Source organism: Lagenorhynchus albirostris, chromosome 6 (assembly GCF_949774975.1).
Source record: "Lagenorhynchus albirostris chromosome 6, mLagAlb1.1, whole genome shotgun sequence".
Classification (NCBI taxonomy): domain Eukaryota; kingdom Metazoa; phylum Chordata; class Mammalia; order Artiodactyla; family Delphinidae; genus Lagenorhynchus; species Lagenorhynchus albirostris.
Genome location: NC_083100.1, coordinates 6,730,843 through 6,753,818, shown reverse-complemented (window position 1 = coordinate 6,753,818; position 22,976 = coordinate 6,730,843). Strand labels below are relative to the sequence as shown.

General features: G+C 45.5%; 1 protein-coding gene across 9 annotated transcripts in view; it reads left to right on the top strand.

Moving 5' to 3' along the window:
• Positions 1–22,976, top strand: part of DGKD (diacylglycerol kinase delta) — a 110,325-nt gene that overhangs the window by 47,681 nt on the left and 39,668 nt on the right. The window contains exon 1 of one of the 9 annotated variants that reach the window (XM_060151817.1): positions 3,150–3,253. The exons of 7 other annotated variants lie outside the window; for them this stretch is intronic. The gene's annotated coding sequence lies outside the window, so the exon portion shown is untranslated. Of the gene's footprint in view, positions 1–3,149; positions 3,254–13,758; positions 13,956–22,976 lie in introns of those variants that run through there. One more of the 9 variants, XM_060151816.1, reaches the window with a different exon arrangement.

The following is a 22,976-nucleotide window of genomic DNA, read 5'->3' as shown; positions in this document are numbered from 1 at the left end:
CGAACGCTTAATGGCATGATATAAGAATAGAGTGGAGGCAAGGACAGGCCCTCGCTTTATTCTTAAATTTCAGGAAAATGGATTGGCCAAATAATGGGGATTGAAAATAGAGAGTTTTCAGTATACACTGAATGAGAATTAAATTTAGGATATATGGCTTCCCTGGTGGCGCAGTGGTTGAGAGTCCGCCTGCCGATGCAGGGGACACGGGTTCGTGCTGCGGTCCGGGAAGATCCCACATGCCGCGGAGCGGCTGGGCCCATGAGCCATGGCCGCTGGGCCTGCGCGTCCGGAGCCTGTGCTCCGCAACGGGAGAGGCCACAACAGTGAGAGGCCCGCGTACCGCAAAAAAAAAAAAAAAAAAAATTTAGGATATACGTGTTTAGAGAGCTGTTTCTGCATAATGCCATATACAGCATTGCATACCCGAAAGGGAGTTTACATTTAATTTTTAGTATTTAATGTTTAGAATATCATAAAGGTGTGTATATTAGAAATAGGTTTGGCTGCTAAATTAGTTTCCTGGGGCTGCCATGACAAATTACCATATGGCTTAGAACAACAGAAATGTATTCTCTCACATTTCTGGAGGCCAGAAGTCTGAAATCAAGGTGTTGGCAGGCCTGCGCTCCCAACCGAGGTCTTAGGGGAGATTCCATCCCATGCCTCTTCCGGCTTCTGGTGGCTCCAGGCACTCCTTGGCTTGTGGCTGCATCACCCCCATCTCTGCCTCCATCTTTGCAGGACTTTCTCCTCCTTCCCCTGTGTCCTTTCTTTTGTCTCTTATAAGGACACTTGTCATTGGATTTAGGGCCACCCAGATAATCCAGGATGATTGCATCCTAAGATCCTTAATGATATTTACAAAGAATTTTTCCAAATAAGCTCATATTCACAGGTTCTGGGGATTAGAACACAGGTATATTTTTTTGCAGGCCATCTTTCAACCCACTACATCTGCTTGTAAAAAGTAGTTGTCAAAATAAAAATGGTGTGAACATGTAAAGTTTTATTTGTCTATACAGAAGTAGGCAGTCCTTGATCAGTATGGCAGTTCTACAGGGTCATCTGGGTCCCTCCAGAATTTGATTCTCCTGGTTCAAGATGACTGCTAGAGTGCCAGTGTCCCCCTTATCTCCTTTCGGGAGGTGGGGGAGAGGGAGGAGAAAAGAAAGGGTGTTGCCTGGCAGAGGTTTTTTTATCTAGGTTCATGGACCTTCTTCCCCACAAGGGGTCAGTGGGTTTGACTGTAGTTTATTAAAACTGATTTTCATTGCAATGGTACTTCATTTTCTGCATTTAGAGACATTCTGAGAGGGTCCATAGGCTTCACTAGACTGCCAAAAGGGGTCCATGGCACAAAAAAGACATTCCAAGTTTCAGTATAATTTCAGTAGAAACTGAATGAGAATTACATTTAGGATATACCTGTTTAGAGGGTGGCTTTTCTGCAAAATTCCATATTGAAATTTTGTGTGGTTTCCCAAAAATGACTTATCACTTCTGTTAGTCAGATGACTACAGCGTATGGCCATTGGCATAGGGATCTAGCAGGCTTCACTCATAGCATCATCCTGATGGTTGCCCTGAAATGACCATGTCAGAATAACCATGCCATACATAGAGAGGAGTGATTTTTCATGTCTGTATTTATTACTTCCTTTCCTCCCAGTACTATTGTTGAAATGTTTTATGGTATCCAGAAGTTTTGTGAGGTACATTATAAAGGTGGTCTTCTTTTTTTAGCTCTATGACTTAGGGCAAGATACTTCATCTAAGAGTTTTCTCATCTGTGAAATGGGGATAATACTAGACTCCATCTCATTGGTCATTGGGTTGGCAAAAAAGTGCCCTCTGAATGTTTCCTAGTTTTTATCTCCACTACCAGTTATCACTACTAGTAGGAAAGTAATAGGGGTCAACTTGCTAACACTTAGCAGTTATTCTGATTTGTAGAAATTCCAAAGGATTTCAGATGAGATTAATTTTCTTGGCAGTGTTAAAAATAGCATCTGCAACTGAAGAGTAGGTATCAGGAAAGAATTATTGCCCTGAAGAATTATCAGGCAAATAACTAATAAAAAGAGGAAAAATAAAATATAAAGGAAACACAAATGTAATTAAAAATATAAGGTATCTTTGTTTAATTTGCTTATTATAAATCACATTTGGTTTTCCCTTATATTTTATGTTTCCTGTTTCTATTAGTTATAGCCTGATAACTCTAAATAAAAACGAAGCTACAATATATGATGGATTTATGTAGTATTTTTAGTTGTTTTAAATCTTACCTATTTGGCATTAAAGTTTGTTCAATGAATGAGAGTCCCTTTGTAGGCCTGCATGAGGTGAAACCATGGACCTGAGTTTCTCAGCTATTTCCAGCAGATGTCAGCCTGTGGGGTGGTCAGGCGCCGCTCCTTTGGTGAGCAACCATGACCTTTATCCAGATTTCAACATCAGTTTTCCTTTTCAGCTTGTTTGGAGCTCAGATATTTCCTGGGCAAAACCCCTACACCAGTCACTTTGGCTCAGAGAGAGGAAAAGCTATATATATAATTGGCAAATTTCCTTGCATGGAAAAAACTCTTCCCAATTTCTGTGACTGCCGGCCTGGATCTGGGATGGGGAGGGTTGTACTTGTGGGTTGAGGCTGTCCCGTAAGTCCTTGTATATAGAAGCTGTGCCAGACGGGAAGCCCCATGTTAGGATAGCGGCTCCTGCCGCCTGAGCGCACCGCCTGGTCCCTCCCCAAGCTCAGAGCTCCAGGAGAGCCTGACCTCATGTCCTGGCTGTGTCGGCCGTCAGCTGTGGGATCTCAGCTTCTTATACCTGTAGCTTCATTCTCCTATTGGAAAAGTCGGGGCAGTACTATCTCACACCTGGGGAGGGGAGGGGCAAGCACCTGGCACGTAGTAGGTGCTTAGTGAATTAAATGCTCTGATTGTTAAAACACCCCTTGGACAGTGGAGCAGCACTAGGAGAGCAGCTGCAGGAGGAAGTTAATCCAGTGAATTCCATGCTTTATAATCCACTCTGTGTTCTCAGTTTCAAGAAGCGGGAAGAAGCAGGCTTTGAGCCAAATTGGTGGCTGTGTGTTTGCTAAGCGTGGGGTTTTGCTGAAGGCAGCACCTGCTCTGTGACACAGATGGTCCAAAGAGCCGTGTACTCCACGTGAGGGCTTAGCATTTGGTTCTTACAGTCGTTCCAAGCAGGCAGAGAGAGAGAACACTGTCTTCTGGCAGCCTGGCTGGTGAGCGGTGGAACTAGTTGTGGTGTCTGTTAAGTATATTTAGAATTGGGGTGCGGGAGGACGCTGTTACTTGTCAGGGCTGTGTGTTATTTTTGAGTAGGGGGTTGCGTTTATGAAATTGAAGCCATTTTCACAATACTGTTGGGGTGTGTGTGTGTATGTGTTGTGTAGTGTGTATGCATGTGTATATATGTGTGTGTTAATTGTTAACGCTTCTGATTGTCTTTATTTACAAGTGATAGAGGAAACAAAGGACAGTTGAGAGACTGTAGTTTGACTATAGTAATTTTGTAAAGTTCTTTGAGAGAAGAAACAGTGGAGAAACATAGATTTGATTCAGTTTTTCTTGGGGTGTCCAGGAAATGAATAATTTTAGCCATTCTTTTTTGTGCGGTACGCGGGCCTCTCCCGTTGCGGAGCACAGGCTCCGGACGCGCAGGCTCAGCGGCCATGGCTCACGGGCCCAGCTGCTCCGTGGCACTTGGGATCTTCCCAGACCGGGGCACGAACCCATGTCCCCTGCATCGGCAGGCGGACTCTCAAACACTGCGCCACCAGGGAAGCCCAGTTTTAGCCATTCTTGACCCAGTGTTCTTTGGTAAATGTTCAGATAAATGTCCAGGTTTCATAAATACTTGGTAAATGTCCCAAGGATATGATTGAGCCGTGTCCTCTCTGGTTTTTTCCTTGAAAGTTAGGAAAATGGTGTCACCCTGTAGGGTATTACGTTTAAAAAAAAAATCCTGCTTTTCTGTTCCAGAATAATCTGGTATTTCAGAGTGCATAGAGTGGTGGGATCTTTTTATTTTCTTGAAACAACTTGTTATCGAGTTAAGATAATTCCCTGCTTGCTGGTGGGGAGACTGTGCTGTTTTTTGACTTAATAATCCCTCCTCCTCCACAGCTGAAGCACTTAGTTTGCAATGTAGACTCAAAAAGAAACATGTGATCCCGAGCTGTTGTACTAGTTCTTACAGGATGTTTAGCTAAACCTCAAGACTCAGCCGGGTGCAGAGGTGCTCAGGTAAGGCCGGGAGCTCCCCTGCGCCCAGCCGCTCTGGGTGTGTACCCAGGCTCACCTCCATCCAGAAAAGCTGGTTAGTGTCAGGGCACTGTCTTCTCTGTTTCCTAATTGTTCTCAGTCTGCAAAGGTCTAATGATGGTGAATCAGAGTAATTAGACATTTGGAAAATAGTTAGGAGTGGGGGTGGCTCCCCCCTTATCCTTGGAGGGGCTGAAGGGACGCTGACCTTGAGGCAGGAGCCTTGGCGTCTGTCCTGTCCCTGACACTGAAAACCAGGGCTGCTTCCTTGACCTGGGAAATAAGGGTCCAGGATAGCTGACCTTTGAGGCTGTTGCCAGCTTGGCTCTCTGTCTTCTGAGGAATGAACTTTATGGTTTGCTGTATGCAAGAGGTATCTAATCACACCAAGGAATAGATTAGGTATTTGTTGTTCCCAAAGCTGTAAGTGCTGGCTTTCCTGGGCACTGCCAGTTTACACACCCTGTTGTAGATGAGTTAACACTTGTCAATTATTTTTAGCACCCACTTGCAGAAATTTCCTGGCTTTGATGATAAACCCTCTGGTCATCTAGTCATTTAGAGAAAGGTTCAACCCTGTAATTTAAAGAATATTCTAGTGCACTAAGATATATTAGCATTAAAAATATTTTTATAGCTTACTTGAGGCCTAATTGCTGTACAATGAACTGCACTGTTACAGCTTTATGAGTTTCTCTCTCACACACACACACACATACCTGTTGAAACTGTCGCCACAGTCAGAATAACAAACATTTCCATCCCCCTGAAAATTTCCTTGTAATCCATTCTCTCTCCATATCCCTCCTCAGGCAAACAAGGATCTCTTTTCTGTCTTTGTAGATTAGTTTGCATTTTTTAGAATTCTGTATAAATTGAATAACGGTAGTGTGTCCTTTTTTTTTTTTTATGTCTGGCTTCTTTGGCGTAGCATAATGATTTTGAAGTTTTCCATTTTGGGTGTATCAGTAATTTGTTTTTTTTCCCCAATTTGTTGATCCATTTACCTGTGGCGGCCATTCAAGGAGTTCCCAGTTTGGAGATAATGCAGACAAAGCTGCCACGAACATTCGTATACACGTCTTTGTGTGGACATATGTTTTCATTTCCCTTGGGTAAAAACTTACTAGCAGAATTGCTGGGTCATATAGTAGGTGCTATGTTTAACTTTTCAAGAAACTGCTCAGCTGTTTTGCAGAGTGCTTGGAAGTTTACATTCTCACCAATAGTGCATGAAAGTTCCAGTTTTCCACATCCTCACCAGTGCTTGGTGTGGTCAGTCTTTTTATATTATCTTTTTATTTTACATGTCCTAACAGATATATAGTAGTGTCTCATTGTGGTTTTAATTTCCATTCCCCGATGACAAATGATATCAGCATCTTTTCATGTACTTATAGACTATTTGTATGTCTTCTTCTGTGAAGCATATGGTAGAATCATCTGTCCATTTTTGTACTGACTTGTTTTTCTTATTATTGAGTTGTAAGAGCTCTTTATATATTCTGGATATTGGTCTGTGATATATGTGTTATGAATGTTTTTCTTGTTCTGGCTTGCCTTTTTCTTAATGGCATTTGTAGAAGAATGGAGTCTTTGGTGAAATTTGTGTTCTATCCAAGAAACCCTTTCTACCTCAGCATTGCAAAGATTTTTCTTCTGGAAGTTTTGCAGTTTTAGGTTTTACAGTTAGGATTATGGTTAAATTTTATGTATAATGTGAGGTAAGAGTGATGTTCATTTTTTTCCCCCATATGGATGTTCAGTTGTTCCAGCAGCATTTGTTGAAGAGACTTTCCTTTCCACATTGAATTACTTTGACACCTTTGTCACAAGTCAGTTGACCATATATTTGTAAATCTATCTCCAGGCTTTCTATTCTGTTCCGTTGATCTATGTCTGCCCCTATCCTAACTCCACACTTTCTTGATTACTGTTACTTTACAGTAAGTGTTGAAATCAGACTCAAGCCCTCTTAACTCTGTTTTTCTTTCTTAAAATTGCTTTGGTTATTCAAAACCCTTCGCATTTTTATGTAAATAAAAATTAATTGGTCAGTTCCTATTTAAAAAGGGCCTGCTGGAATCTTGACTGAGGTTGCATTGAATCTATAAATCAGTTTGGAGGGAATTGATGTGTAAATAACATTGGGTTTTCCCATGAACATGATATATCTCTGTATTTATTTAGGTCTTCTTTAATTTCTCCCAGCAAAGTTTTGTAGTTTTCAGTAGTAGTTTTGTAGTTTTCAGATATCTTTTTTTTTTTTTTTTTTTTTTTTGCGGTACGTGGGCCTCTCACTGTTGTGGCCTCTCTCATTGCGGAGCACAGGCTCCGGACGCGAAGGCTCGGTGGCCATGGCTCACGGGCCCAGCCACTCCGCAGCATGTGGGATCTTCCCGGACCGGGGTGCAAACCCGTGTCCCCTGCATCGGCAGGCGGACTCTCAACCACTGCACCAGCAGGGAAGCCCTTTCAGATATCTTTAATGTCTTTTCTTAGATTAATTTCTGTGTAGTTTGTTTTTTGTGCCTATTAAATAAATTAAATAGAAATATTTTCCAATTGTTTGCTGCAAACAATGGCTTTTGTGGTCTTGGAAAATAACTTCATAGTTCTAGTAGTTGTAGATTCCCCAGAAATTTCTATGTAAGCAGTCATATCATCTGCAAAGTAGGGACAGCTTTATGTCCTTCTGACCCAAATGCCTTATATTTCTTTTTCTTGTCTCATTGCAAAAGCTTGGACTGCCAGTGCAATGTTGAATAGAAGGAGTGAAAGCAGAAATCCTTTCATTTCTTTGAGTCTTAACAGGAAACAGTTAAGCTCTTCACTGTTAAGTATGATGTTAGCTGTAGGCTTTTTTACGTAGCCTCTATCACTTTGAGGATTTTCCTGTTTGTTGAGAATATTTGTTATGAATGGGTGTTGAATTTCATCAGATGCTTTTCTGGTATCTGTTGAAGTGATCATATGGATTTTCTCCTTTATTATGTTAAAAGGAGAAATGAAATTGACTGATTTTCCAACGTTAAACCAACCTCGCATTCCTGGGATAAACCCTGTTTCCTCATGATGTATTATCCTTTTACTTATTATTGGATTCAGTTTGCTGTTATTTTGTTAGAGGTTTTTGCATCTCTATCTGTGAGGTTGTTTTTGTCAGGTTTTGGCACTTAGAGTAAGCTGGCTTTATAAAACATGTAAGCTAGCATTATAAAACAAGGAGGATCATTGTTCCTCCCTCTGTTTTCTGATACAGTTTGGTGTTACTTCTTTCTTAAATTTTTGCTAAACTTACCAGTGAAACTAGGTGTGGATCTCTCTATTTGGGAAGGTTTTCGATAATACCTTTTGAAATTTTTGATAATAAATTAAATTTTTAAATGGATATAGGCTCCTCAGGTTTTTTGTTTCTTGTCTACATTGACATTTTACGTACTCCTTTTCCCCTCCAATTTCCCTCTGTTGGAGGGAGAGGTGTCAACTTCTCTAGAGAAGGGATGTCCTGGGCTTGCTGACTCTCTCCATTCTAGCACCCTGAGACATGCTGGCACAAAGTAGGCGTTCTAGAAATATTTGTTGGGTTGATTGGTTTGTTGTTGCTGTGTCTCCATCCCTCGGCATCTCTGTGACACTTCTCGCTCCTCCATCCACATGGGACTGTGTCATAGCTGTGTCATGACAAGGGGAGGTGGCTCCTGAGTCAGGCCAGCTGGCCTCGGCTGACCGCATGCCTTGCGCTTCCACTGCAGCTGTCCAGATACATGGGGATGTGTCCACAGCTCTGGTAGACAGACCCTCTGAGTCAGGGCTTGCCGAGGGAAGAAATATCTTCAACCTTTTTCTGTCTTGGGTTTTTTTTTTTTTTAAATGTTGAATCCTGTGGTTGGAATTACTTCTTTTCATTTTTGAAATATACTTGAAATACCAGAGGAATATAGGAAGCTTGGTCAGAGGAAAGGGGTAAACTGTCTAAAGTTGAGGGGGAGTGGTTGTAGGTGAGGGGGGATTATCCTGAAAGTCACCTTGCCTGTGACCTACCTGCCCGGCTGGGATGGGTCTGAGATGCCCTGTCCTGGGCTGCTTACTAGTGACAGCCCTGGACTGAGTACATTAGTCAGGGAGTGAGAGAGAGCAGGTGGTCTGGACTGGGCATCTCTGAGAGGACATGAGCGCTGTGGCTGTGTACTCCATTCAGGTCCTGGCACTGGAAGGGGGTCTAGTGCTCACTCCCCCCTTTGCATCTTAGGGTCTGGGTCTTTGTGCGCCTACAGTGCAGCTACAGAGGTTGGGTGTGGGAACCGGGGCTCCCTTGGCAGAACTGGGAGCTGAGAACAAGGGCTGTGCTTCTCAGGGTCCTGTCTCCATCCTGGGTCTAGATTTGAAGGACACGGCCTGCCGTGTTAGTTAGAGTGCCGCATCCACGTGCCAGCCGGCACAGCTCCCCTGAGCCCCAAGGTCGGTGGGCACTTCATCCCTCCAGGAGGGAGCTCCACAGGCCACGATGTGCCCTGGACACGTGTTGGCCATCTTCTTCTGGTCCTGGCTCTGCCTCCTACAAGCTGTGTGGCCTTGGGGAGCTACCTTCCCTCTCTGGGCATCCGTCGCCTAGTGTGTGACATGGGGTTAGAACAGATGGTTGTCCCGTCACGGGCACTTGTGCAAGTCTGTGACCTCACCTTCTGGCTGAACCCAAGCAGGACCACGTGATGGCTGTGAGCTGTGCGCGAGTCCAGCCGTCCTCACCTCGTCTCCTCCTCCAGCTTTGCTTCACACCATCAAATTGGAAACCTTCACGTTGTGGTGTTTACTTTTTTAATGCAGTGGTAACATGTCTGAAGACATTTTCCTTAGAATCAGTTCTGAGAGGAGGAGTTACCACCCCTTTCATTGCCTGGGGGTGGTGGTGGTGAGGCCATCTCACTGCCAGGGTCCCCACCCAAGGGGACTGGGGAGGGGCTGAAAGGACCCACACCTCGGTTTCTTCTCCTGCTGGCCTAGTCCTTTGCTGGGATCAAAACTTGAGAGCATCCTCACGTATGTAGCAGTGTGACCTCAGCGTGAGATGTGGTCATTTTCCCAGACCTTTTATCTCCCAGAGTGAGTCACAGTAAGGTCAGAGAACCTGGGAATCCTCAACCCACTGGGTAAACTACATTGAAATAGTCCAGATAAAATGGGGGAGGGGGTGTTAGGGGAGATTTGCAGAAGTATATATTGTTGTGGTAGTTTTCACTTTGTAAGGTTTTTCATCCTACATTGCTTAGTAAGTGTGAGCATATAAACACAGTTTTCAGAGGTGACCCTTCATGTTAAGGGCAAGTGTTCCATTCCGTCATTATTTATTGAGTGCATACTATCTGCCAGGCACTCAGGGATTCCTCTGGGAACAGAGCAGAGACCCCCTCCTTAGAGGAACCAGAGTCAGAAAAGGGACAAGGTGCAAATTCCATCTTTTATGCAGCAAATTGCATTTAACACCTTCACATCAAATTCTTTTTTTTTTTTTAAACAGTTTTGAATTGAAGTGTAGTTGATTTACAGTGTTGTGTTAGTTTCAGGTGTACAGCAAAGTGATTCAGTTATACATATTGACATATATCCATTCTTTTTCAGATTCTTTTCCATTGTAGGTTGTTACAGGATATTGAATATAGTCCCCTGTGCTATACAGTAGGTCCTTGTTATTTATCTCTCTTATATATAGCAAATTCTCTTTATGTTCCTCCTAAGATGTATGGAATGACGTATATCAGAGGTCAGCAGCAAAGTTCTCTAAAGGGCCAGGCATTTCAGGCCTTGGCGGCTGTTGGGTCTTTGTGGCTGTCTGCAGCAGCCAGAGACAGTACATAAATGAACAGGTGTGGCTGTGTTCTAATAAAACTTTATTTCAAGAACAGGTGGCAGGCCAAAGTTTGCCCAGCCCTGATGGAAGTCGTCAGATTTGATTCGTGGTGTCATTATTTCAGCCTTACTGTTACTCTGTTAAATCAGGCTCCCTTGGTGCTGCTACCATTTGAGTGGACAGTTTTCAGTTCTCATGTAACGAAGTAAATCAAGTTCTTTACCTGGAGCGTGAAGAAGGCTCAGTCTCTGTGCCATGGTTTTCTTCTCTGTGTGATGATAGAGATGGTAGTCTTAATTCAGTTTAGGTCTGGGGTGTTTAACAGAAAACCCAGGTGACAGTGGTTTAAATACGGCAGAGGTTTGTTTTTTTCTCCTTGAAAAGACTAGGGCCCAGCAGGCTTAGCCAGTCTGGAGCCCCACAGTCGGCAGGGTCTCAGGGCCCTTCCCGGGGGCCAAATGCCAGGAGCAGGGGCCGCAAGGAGCGGGTGGGCAGAGGCTGCCACTGTGTCATCCTCTCAAAGAGCTTTCCTGGGAGGTCCCCCCACCAGCCCCAGCATGTCAGCTTGTGTACCTCTTTTGTGTCCCTAGGTCAGGGGCGGTGGAACGTGCTCTGTGAGCTAGGCCGAGCTAGGGGCCATCAGGAACAGCAAGGTCAGTTCATGAGGAGGAAGGGAAAATGCTAGTTGTGTAGGCAACTAGTAGTTTTTGTCCCAGATGTTGATTTTGTAGGAAAAAAAGAAACATAGATAATTTAAAAATACCCCTTACTGTAGACATTTTGGAAGATACAGAAAACCAGAAGGAAAAGAAAAAAACCTGAGGTGTCAACTTCCAGTTTTCCAGCCTATGTGTGTCCCTTCCTTGAAATATATATATTTTAAACACAGAAGTGTAATATAAACATGCCCTTTAATAAATTCTTTGTAAACCTTGTTTTTTCCTTCGGTGTTTTGTTTGTTTCTGGCGGCATGGCATGCTGCCTGGTAGCTAGTCTGTGGTTTACTTAACAAACAGCCTGAGATCAGCTCATCAGTAAAGATGTGCACAAGACTTTGTCCCAGGGACGGACACCTGGCGAGTCAGCAGATGCAGGTGTTCTTACCTCAGGCCACTTTGGTCTTGGAAGTCTGACTGCCTAATCAGCTTGACCTTCAGTGATCAGAAAAGTGCATGGCAGGCAGACCTTGGACTATAGAGGTTGCTATGCGTCTCCTCCCCTCCCTCCCCTCCCCTCCCTTCCCCTTCCCTTGATAGTTGCTAACTGTACGGTTACTGTGGATACACCTGGGTATATGCAGATTTATCATCAAATAATCCCAGAGGAAAACAGATAAATTGTGACAGCATGGTGGCCTCTAGATGAGATTGCCAAGGCACTCCCATTCCACTCCCTCCATCCTCACATCCCTTCAGGACCCACTGCCAGGGTACTTTGGTTTAGAGTTCATTATCACTGGGATAATAATAATTCTAGGTGTTTGAGCTAATCGTTCCTTTTGTGCAGTAACCAAGAGGGAGATGCAGTTAAGTCCTTTCTGCTGTGGTGTGTTTCTGTAACAAAAAGTGTCCTGACCCAGCACGGCCAGCCAGGGAGGAGCACAGCCCTGCCCTCGAGGCCTGCAGGCTCTGCCTGCAACTTGCTTATTGAGTCTTGGTCTCTGTGCGCTTTGCCTGTCTCTGATCTGTAACTCAGCTGCAGCAGCTTCCATCCATGAAGCTCCTTCATTTTTTTCAAAAGTAAAGTTCTATATTTACTGTAGTATTTCCTTATGTACTTTAAAGTTTGTACAGTACTAGTGTTTTTATTAAGATTCTTGTTCTGTTAACGCTTGGCTACAGCATTGCCTAGGTTTTGAGTGGTCTGCTCCAGCTCATCCTTTCCCACGAGGCTTAAAATTTTTATTGTGCACTTTTGTAGAATGTGAGGATTTTCAGCAACTCAAATTTTACATTATAGCAAAAACACCTGTAATGTTTTACCAGTGCTCAGATTGTTCTTTTATTCGGTTTTTTATACAAATAGCCCATTCCTTGTAAATAATTAAGCACACATAACCAAAATGAACAATAAACACTCAGTAGTCTTATCACTGAGATCATAGATGCAAACACTGTTGTAGAGCCCTGTGGTTCTCAAACATGGGCGGGACTAAGGAGTGGGGAGGTGAGGTTCGCCCACAGAAGGACATTTGGCAGTTGGAGACGTTGTGGCGTGTGACACCTAGGTGAGGGGGTTGTTGAGGGCATGCTACTGGCGTGTTCAAGGATGCTGTTCAGCATCCTCCAGTGCTGTGGGGGACAGTCCCTGCAACAAAGAATTATTGGGCCCAGGGGGTCAGTAGTGCTGGGGTTCAGAGACCCTGATATAGACATAGATTTAGGCATTTTCCTGTGAATATCAGTACATACACTTCAGTTTTTACAAAAAATCGGACCAATTATGCATACTAATTTGTAGCCTGCTTTTAAAATTTATTATCTTATGAACATCTCTGTACATAAATGTGCACTGTCGTCGCCCTTTTTAAAATTGGCTAAATGGTATCCCACCGTATGAAACATGTCATTATTTATGTATTTCACCACTCCCCAGTTTTTGGAGATCTAGGCTGTTTCTAGCGTTTTGCTATTGGAGGCGTGTTAGATTTTGTTTGTTTGTATTTTGCCTTCTGCTTGCCGTCTCCTGTTTCCCGCCTCTGGGGCACCACCCCCATACCTGGGTGCCCTTCGTGGGCCATGGTACCCCTCCCCCCAGGGGCTCTCTGCCTCTGCCACCCTGCTCAGGGCCGCCTCTCATCTCCAAGGTTTCCCTCACGTTGAACACATTTCAAAGCTAATGAAGCACCGTTGAAATGTTGAATAGATGAGTAACTTGAAATACTGTCATCCCATTTCAGTTGTAGGTATAACTTTTACTTTTTGCTTCATCTTACTTTTTGTTCCTTTTGAAAAATCTGTCTTCTGGTAAGTTACATGTGAGTTTGACCTGTGGCCCAGTTGGCTTTGCTCCCTGCCTGGGCGTCCTGCAGTCCCTGTGGCCAGTGTCCTCAGGAGGGCTGGCAGGTGGGCAGGGAAGAGGGTGCTTGGCTTTGACTGAATGCCTTGGGCCCCCGGGTAGGTCAAGTAGCAGTGGTGGTGGGGACCCCTCTTTGCCCCCAAAGCTGCCCTGTGACTGGAGGTGAGGTGCAGCTTCAGAGAGGAGGGTGTCCCATCAGCAGTCGAGGCCTGGTTCCTCTCTGGAGGGCAGATGCGGGGCGGGGAGCCTGGGTGTCTGGACCAGCATCCTGGGCTGCTTTCCCACAGGGCCCTCCAGGAGCTTGTTTGCGTGGTGGTGTCTATTTTTGTGTTTCGTATGATACCGTGTGAGGAAGTCCCTTGTCTACGCACATCCCAGCTGTCGTGAATAGTTTGTATATCGGGGCTTCCAGGTGGGGATTGTGTATGGCGAACTCAGTGTTTCGGGCAGCATCGGAACGGCAGGACGTGAGTAACAGGAAGTGACAGAAATGACTGAGCGTGCCAGATGCTTATTCTTGGCCACCTTTCCAAGCCCCGTGGACCGGGGAGCTATATTTAGCCGAGTATTTCCAGGTTCCTAACCCTGCGCGGACACGGCCCCTTTGCTCCTCTTTGGGTCGGTGGCTAAACTGCGCCGTGCTGATGGGCTTCTCTGCGTCTCTGGTCTACTTTGGTGACCCACAGGTTCTTGCCCATCGGCTTTAAAACTTGAGTTTTGTTTTTGCTGGGCCGCTTCAATTCTGATCCATTTTGAGCAGTTGGAAAACGTTCTGAAAGAGGGAAGAGTGGAAGGTAAGAGTTCCAGGTGATGGTGGGTGATGAGGCTGTGGGAAGCTGCGTGGGGAAGAAGTTAAAATTATAAGGATTTAGAATGAAGTAAGTGGAGTGAATTGTAGGTTATTGTAAGTACCTCTGGAGGGCTGATTTATGTCTTCTGTTTCTTGGAAGCAGAAGGCTGGGATTTTTAAAGCCATAGGCTTGGTGGTGTGACTTCACCCACATGCTAGAAATGCTCTTTGGTCACCACCTGGCCGAGTAGAAAGCCTGCAGGTCGGATAAGCTTCTCGGTGATGAATTCCTGTTGTCTGAGCTTTGTCACAGGAGAAGTTTCACCCAGATCCCCAAGTACCACGGAGCCTCAAGTAGTCTGCCCGTAGATGCGGGTGATTTTTGCCCAGTGGCGTCAGATGGCGCTTCAGGCACGTGTTGACCAGATGCCCCCATGGGCTGCTGGGTGTCTCTTGTACCCAGGTGTCTGCTGTGACTGCCGTCTCTCTGTGGGAGCAGCTGGGGAGCCAGCCTTTTGCTCTCATCGTTGCCTCACATGCCCTGAGCTGTGCTGGCCTTCGGACCAGCGCCTTCCTGCTGGAGGACAGCAGGTGACAGCTCCAGGCACGAACAGCAATAACGGCCTCTCTCATTCACCGGGGCCGTGACCCTGAGGTTAAGAAGCTGAGGACTAGAGGGACAAGGCATCTGTCCCAGTGTCCCTCTGATGGCTCAGTCTGTTGTAACTGCTGTGCTGTACTGTCCTCTCTCCACACCTCTCATTCTATCACTGAGCTTACTGAGCTCGCTTGGCCTTTGAGCAGCAGGATGTGTGTCTCTGTGTGCTTTGAGAATCCTCAAAAAGGAATTTTCTGGGGTTTGATGTTAGCTTCTGGTAGCTGCCACCCCAGTGGTTGACCAGGGGGTGTGTTGGGAGAGAAGGGTTTTTTTTGGTCTCTAAAAGCTTCGTTCTGAGCCGTCCAGCCAGCGCGCCTCCCTCTTTCTCCCTTCATAAAGCATCAACTTCATTTTCACACACTCAGCCAGCTCTTTTAGGATTCAGAAATCTACTTTGAGATAAGAAATTTGAGAGGCAAATTAGGAACAGTTGTGTCTGCTATGAAGTGCATGGCAGCCAGCAGAGGTGGGCGGGGAGTGTGACTGCCACGCGAGTGCCCGGAGGGGGGCGTTCTGTGTGGTGAGTGAATGAACGCATGATCGCCAAGTTCAGGCTGCTGGAGATTCCCCGGTTTTACCAGCAGAATCTGTCTGCAGGCTGACACAATTCCCTTCTGTGGGGCTAAGCTATAACCACAAGGCAAACTATAAATTTATACTGTAAACCATAAGTACAGTAAATTGTACGTACTCTGTATGTGTGTGTGTAAATACTATAAACTATAAGTACAAAACATAGTGTATGTCTCTAGCCCTAGCTTGGATATTTTAGCATATTTTTGTGCCAAAACATTTAACATTTTAAAAAATTATTAAATATTTCAGGCATTCAAAAAGTAACATAGTGAACAACTGTGTACACTTCCCAGCCCGAGAAAGAAACATTATGGATGTACTTGGAGTCCTTTATATTCCCTTTCTTATCCCGTTCCCTTCCTGCCCTCCCTCCCCTGAGGTCACCCCCATTCTGAGTTTGCGGTTTATCATTTGTTTACGTCCTTTTTCATACTTTCTCTACTCATATATGTAGGTATAAACAATACATAGTATTGTTTAATCAGTTTAAAAACTTCTAATAAATGGTGTCACACTACACATCTCCTGCAGCTTGCTTTTTTCTCACCCAGTATTGCGTTTCTGAATTTTATCCATGTGGATACATTCATCTTTAGTTAAGTGGTTCAAGGTTTAAAATGACAGATTCCTGATTTCTAGAATTAAATCAGAATTTCCAGGGAGTGGGACATGAGCCTCAGAACTTTTCGCAGGTACAGTGAGTTGAGGCTCACGATGCTCCAGGGTTGTTTTTGTGGCTTACATTGGGGTCCAGTGTATGACGTGTCCCACTGTCGACTTGTTTCCCAGATTTCAGCCTTGCAGACAGCGCTGCCGGGAACAGTCTTATACTAGTCTTCCTGGGCACACAGCGCGAGTTTCTTTAGAGTGTGCTTCTAAGGGTAGAATTGCCAGGTGTGCACGTCTTTAGCTTGATGAGATATTGTCAAATTGCTCTGCAAAACTTTAAATTTTTTAAGCGACCCGCCAACAGTGGTAACTTGTGAGTGATGTTATTTCCTTTTATAATGTAGCCAGGCTGATGGCAAGGTGATGAAGTCTCATGAACGAGATAAAATCTTGGCCATGCCCAGCATCTAGATAGACACCCCAAGCCCAGCACGTCCAGAATTGCACTGCTGCCCCCCACCCCCCACCCCGGCTCCCAGCTGCCGAGCCGGCTCAGAGCCGTCCCCTCCCAGGGTGGCGGCCTCTCCCCCGCTGCTCCAGGGGTCTTTGTGGCTCCTGTCTGTACATTCTGTCAGGAAACCCCTTGTCTTCAGGAGGCGTCAGAGTCCCGCTCTCCCCTCCCCTTCATCTCTTGATGGGATTGCTGAGCACGCTCCCACAAGGTTTCCCGACTTCTGCCCTACCTGCTACGCCCAGTTTTCAATAATGCAACCAGAACGATGCTTTTTAAACCCAAGTCAGATGTCAGCCTTCTGCTCAAAAGCTCCACGGCCCCCATTTCACTGGGGTTAAAAGCCAGAGCTCTTACAGGTGCCCCCAGGGCACTCTGGGCCCTGTTGCTTCTCCAGACTGCCCTGCCTCTCTCCCCAGCGACCTCTCTCCCCGGCTCACTCGCTCCAGCCACTGGCCGTGCTCCTGCTTCAGGCTCTTCTCTTCCACACCCTTCCAGTCTTTTCCAGTGAGGCCTACCTCAGTCTCCTGACCTCCTTCTTCTGGTCTCTCTCCTCTCCCCATAGACTTTATCACCAGTACTACTCTCTGTGCTATATAATTTACTTCTTTATTATGGTATTTATTTCCTGTCTGAATTTGAATGTAAGCTCCAGGGGAACAGGGATCTTGTCTGTTTGTTGGAACGGAAGAGTGACTGAATTTATTTCTGAGAAGAAAGGAAGAATTTGGAACCTCCAGATGAGGGTTGAGCATGGGAGAGGAGGTGAGATTGAGGCCTCCGGGGGTGGTGGGCAGTTGGTGGGAGGACTTGTTTTGGTGTGTGCGTGGGCCTGTCCGGTGGGCAGTGGGATCTGTGGGTCTGGAGCGGCGGGGCAGCTTGTCTTGAGGGTGTTTCTGGTTGCTCCCAGAGAGTACCTGCTGTCTGCGGGCGTTGGGGCCGGCCCACCGCAGAAGTACAGAGCTGTTTGCAGGCAGGACTGAGGTTCACAGCTGACGTAAGGTGTGGCTTCACTGATTTCTCAAGCACTGTTGTGTACAGAAGCGAGTCCTGCCATTTCCGGTGCTCTGTCTTGTGCAGGTGTGACTACCAGCCCAAGTGTCACAGCCGGAAAACAGCGAGCACTGTGACCCTCATGTCACGTGGGGAGGACCCAATTTCGTTTTCTTTGAGATTATGTACCCAGGGTGTGTCCGCATAATATTTCCTTGGCAAATCAGATGTGAATTGCATGAGTTTGTGCCACCTACAAATAAAGGACTTTAGCAAGGTAAGATTATACTTTTAATCAGTGCTGAGTGAGACCACACGTGCCCCTGTTCTTAAGAAATACAGCATTGTTCTGAATGCTTAACATTTAATTTAAACATATTAGTTATTAGAAAACGTTGATTGTGGTTACTTATTTTTAATTAAACCTTTTAGTTCGAGATCATTGTAGATTCACATGGAATTGAAATAATACAGAGATCCTTTGTGTCCTTTACCCAGTTCCGTCCGTTGGTAACATCTTGCAAAACTAAAGTAAAATATCACAGCCAGGAAGTTGATACTGGTACTGTTAAGATCCAGGTCTCCACCTCCACAAGGATCCCCTGGTTGTCCTTTTATAGCCACACCCACTCCCGTTCTTATCCCCTGGCAACCATCAATCTGTTCTGTATATCTGTAATTTTGTTATCTCAAGAATGTTCTGTAAATGGGATCAGGTAGTATGTAACCTTTCGGGATTGGCTTTTTCACCCAGCAGAGCTCTTTGGAGATCCCTGCAGGTTACTGTGTGTATGATAGTTTCTTTTTATACAGAGTGGTGTTTCATGGAATGGGCGTGCCACTGTGAGTTTAATCATTTACCACTGAAGGACATCTGGGTTGTTTCCAGGTTTTGGTGCTTATCAATAAAGCTGCTATAAACGTTCATGGACAGGTTTTTTGTGTGAACATAGGTCTTCATTTCTTGGGAGAAATGCCCAAGAGTTGTAATCCCAGGGTTGTCTTGTAGTTTCATGTTTGGTTTTTAAAGAAACTGCCGAACTGTTTTGCAGAGCGGCTGTACATTCCCCCCAGTATGCGCCAGTTTCTGGACATCTTCATTTGGTGGTGTCACTTTTTTCTTTCAGCCATTCTCGTAGGTGTATAGTCATATTGTGATTTTAATCAGCATTTCCTGAATGGCTGTTGATGTTGAATTTGCCTCTGTATACCCTCTGACACTGTGGGGATGTGGCTGGCAGGGGTGAAAGTCCCTACCTGGTGTTCTCTGGGCAACACGTGGCCGATGCTGGAGCCTTATTGCTGCCTTCGTGGTGGGCGTGGGGGCCACAGTTGTTTCCGTTTGGCTGGAGTAGAGTGGTTATTGGCTGCTCTCCCACTGTTGATTCTGCCTTGTTAGGCTCCCCTTTCCTGGAGCCATGGCCGGAGAGGGCAGGCTTTTGGTGAGCTTTTAAATTCTTTCTGTACTCCTTGGTGTTTCTGGCTGGGCTTCTTCAGCTCCATGTTTAGGATGTCAGGGGCAAACAGAGACCCGAGAGAACTCAGTGCCTTGTCATTCCTCAGGCCCTCTTCTCTCCACCCTTCAGAGCCTTTGCATATTTTTTTATATCTAAGTCCAGGGTTTTAGCTGTACTTAGCCAGAGGAATAAGGAAAAGTATGTCTAACCGTCTTCCCGGAATCAGAAGTCTGCTGGTTACTCTTATTATTTTTGGATCTGTGAAATCTGATGACCCAAGGCTGCATGTCTGCCCTGCCTGCTTGCCCTGCTTGTTGTGGCCTTTGGCCCATCCCAGGCTCAGGGCCTCACATTTATTACTGCTAAGGTGGTTTGGCTTGGCCTGTAGTCCCAGCGTGACAAAGTTTGCAGGAGCTCCATCTTTTTGTCATTTAAGGTCTCATTTACAAATGAGAGGCACATCCAAATCCGTGGTGAGGAATTGCTGGACGGGACTTTGCTGGTGAATCATGGATCGCCCTTGTCATCGTCCCCCAGATCGTATTTCTCCACCCTCTATTTTGAACTCTTGGGAAACCTGGTTGGAGTGGGAGGGGCAGCGGTCGGGTGACTCAGTGAGATGTCCGTGTCATCCTTGCACTGATCCTCCAGGCCAGTATTCCTGTCAAAAAGGAAATGCAACGCACCAGACGTTGCCTGCTCCGAGTGAGCCTAGGAGAGCTCTTGGCGACTGCCGGTTCCTTCCCTGCATTCAGCCCCTCCATTCCTGGCATCGCTCACATGGCAGTCTTGCCTGGAATCCAGGTGGGGACCCGCTGCCCAGGGTCCTGGCCCCCTGCTTCATTACTTGTGGGACTTTGGGCAAGTCACTCGGCAGGCCTCAGTTTCCTCTCCTGATAACCTCCTCCATCACGTGGTGGGGAAGCTGGGACAAGCAGACACCTGTCAACACCTAGCAGATTTCCCAGCATTGCCAAGCGCCCGGCCAAGGGGAGCTGCTGCTGACATCCTCTTGGTTGCTTCCCTGTCCTGTCCGCTCCTGTGTGTGTAACTCAAGCGTCCACCTTCTCCATTGAGACATCATATCTGTGTGTTTCCAGCATGTCTCCTTTTTCTCCTTGATTTCTCAAAGATCACTGCCTGGGGTTTAGTAACCTCCCCGGCTAATTCTTCCCAGGACACTGGAAGATATTTGTCTGACTTGGGTGTCTTAGATTCATTTAGAGTATCTAGCATTTTCTCATATTTCCAGGAAGATCATTTCTATGAAAGGATGGGAACAAAAATTAATAAAAAATACAGAACTTAAAAAGTTCTTTTTTTGTTTTTAGCATATATTATAAACTTAAGGCTTTATTTTTAAAATAATTATAATGAATACATGCACAAGGTAAAGAGCTCAAAAGGATGAAAGGTATAAAGTAAGTTTCCCAGCCCCTCAGAAGCCCCCTCCCAGAGGTGACTAAGTTACTTTTTCCTGTACACCCAGACTATTCCTGCAGTTTGTTTTGAGCATTTAACAATGTATCTTAGAGGCTGATCCCTGTAAGGGCATGAAGAGTAAGTAGCTTCAGTCTGTTTAAGGCTGTGTAGGCTGCCGATATATGAAGGTGCCATGATTTATGTCACCAGCATCCTACCAGTCATACCTTGATCAGTATTTCAGTTGTTCCTTTTGTCTTTACAGTGAACTTTCATGAATTACCTCGTATACACTCCATGTCAGTGCTCCTGAAGGCATATTTGTAGAAGCACTATTGCTATGACAAAGATGTATATTTTAAAGTTTGCTAGATTTCACCAGATGTTCTCTGTAGGAGTTTATTTATTTACACCTCGATGTATGAGACTCGACAGAGCAGGTTATCAAACTTGTGTAGGTAAAAAATAGGTATCTTGTAATTTTAAGTTGCATTTATCTTATGAGTAAGGCTGACCACTTTTCCTGTGTTTAAGATCTGTCCACTATTTTAATATAGCTCTGCCAGTCTCTCATGTTCCTGTATACACTTCTGTCTTCTTTTGCCTCTCTTGTGCATTTAGTTTTCTAAACAGACTTTATCCAAGGCTCTGGGTAGCTATGCCATTTGTCTTTTTTTGTTGTTTGGTGCAGGGTGCTGTGTTGGGTCTTCGTTGCCACGCGCAGCTTCCTCCAGCTGTGGCGGGCGGGGGCTGCTCTTCGTCGCAGTGCGCGGGCTTCGCATCGCGGTGGCTTCTCTTGTTGTGGAGCGTGGGCCCTAGGCGCGCGGGCTTCAGTAGCAGCACGCAGGCTCAGTAGTTGTGGCACGTGGGCCCTAAAGTGCGCGGGCTTCAGTAGTTGCGACACCTGGGCTCAGTGGTTGCGGTGCGCGGGCTCTAGGGTGTGTGGGCTTCAGTAGTTGTGACTCACGGCCTCAGTAGTTGTGGCGCACGGCCTCTAGTTGTGGCTCGTGGACTCTAGAGCGCAGGCTCACTAGTTATGTCGCACAAGCTTAGTCGCTCCGCAGCATGTGGGATCTTCCCAGCCCAGGGCTTGAACCCGTGTCCCCTGCATTGGCAGGCGGATTCTTAACCACTGCGCCACCAGGGAAGTCCCTGCCATTTTTCTTTTGATTCAGTTACATGGTTAGTTTTATTCCGAGTTCTATATTCTTTTACTGAAGTATAGCACACATATGGAAAAGTGTATTGATTATAGCATCTACAGGTTGATGAATGTTCCGGATCAAGGAACAGAACGTTAGCAGCCTCCAGTAGCTCTCTTTTGTACCCTTCTCCCCAAAAGCAACTCCTGGAAGTAGCTAGCTTCTAACCCTATAGATTAGTTTTACTTTTTTTTTTTTTTTTTTTTTTTTTGCTGTACGCAGGCCTCTCACTGTTGTGGCCTCTCCCGTTGCGGAGCACAGGCTCCGGATGTGCAGGCTCAGCGGCCGTGGCTCATGGGCCCAGCCGCTCTGCGGCATGTGGGATCTTCCCGGACTGGGACACGAACCCGTGTCCCCTGCATCGGCAGGCGGGCTCTCGACCACTGCGCCACCAGGGATGCCCTACTTTTTTTTTTTTTTTTAACTTTGTACGTGCATAATGAACTTATATGAATAGTATATATATATTTTTGTGTCTGGCTTCTTTCAGCATTGTAAAACTCATCACATTATTACATGTAGCAATAGGTGGTTCATTCTCATTGCTCTGCAGTATTCCATTGTACTAATACATTATAGGTTATTTATCCACTTTACCCATGCAGGGCATTTGGGTTGTGTCTAGTACGGGCCTCTTAAGAGTAGTGATGCCATGAAGTCCTTGTCTGTGTCTCGACGAGGAGATATGTTTGTATTTCTGTTGGGCCGATGGGTGGAATTGCTGAGCCATAGGGTGACTGTACCAACTTGCATTCCCACCAGAACCGCGTGAGAGTTCTGGTTGCTCTGCATCATCGCCAGCACTCCATACTGTCTTTTGACACTGAGCGCTTTTTTTAGCTCAGCCACCATGAAAGGTGTACCACATGGGGGGTTTTAATTTCTACTTCCCAGATGACTAATCAAGTTGGGCACCTTTTCGTGTCCCTTATTGGTGACTTGTGAAATAACTGTTGTGAGATAACTGTTGAAGTCTTTTGTCCGTTTTCCTGTTAGTTGGTCTGCTTCTCTTCTTACTGACTTTTAAGTTTTTCTACCTCAGGAGAATTCCAGCAAGTGTCTAAGAATTCAGATCTGTTTATTGTGCTTCTGGCCTCCTCAGAGGATTATGTGAGAAATACTTCCACTGTTTTCTCTGCTCTTCCTCTGGGATACCCTTTCTGTTTCATTCATGTTCTGACTTCAGGGTATGTGGTGTGCTTTCACTCTTCAGTTTGTGGGTTTCCACGTGGCTGTCTGTCTTCTCGCCCCATCGTATTCCTCTGCTCCGTCCCTTAATACCACGTCTGCTTATTCCAGTCATGGACCTAGCCCGCTGAGTCTCTGTGCTGTCGCTGATTTGTTCTAAGTTCACGTTATTACCCTACTTTTAATTTGCATTTACCTTCTAAGTTCATTGAGTTGTGTGAACTGTTTCTTACCATACAAATTTGCTTGAAAAATTTAGAGTATCTTTTAGTCTCTAAAGTCTTTTCTGTGTGAAGGCTAGGATTTGGAGATAGTTCTAGCTTTTTCGCACCATTCCTTGGTTTCTAGGAGTTACAGTATTGGCTGCAGCCCAAACAAAGGGACACTCTTGTTATTCCTTAGGGCATCT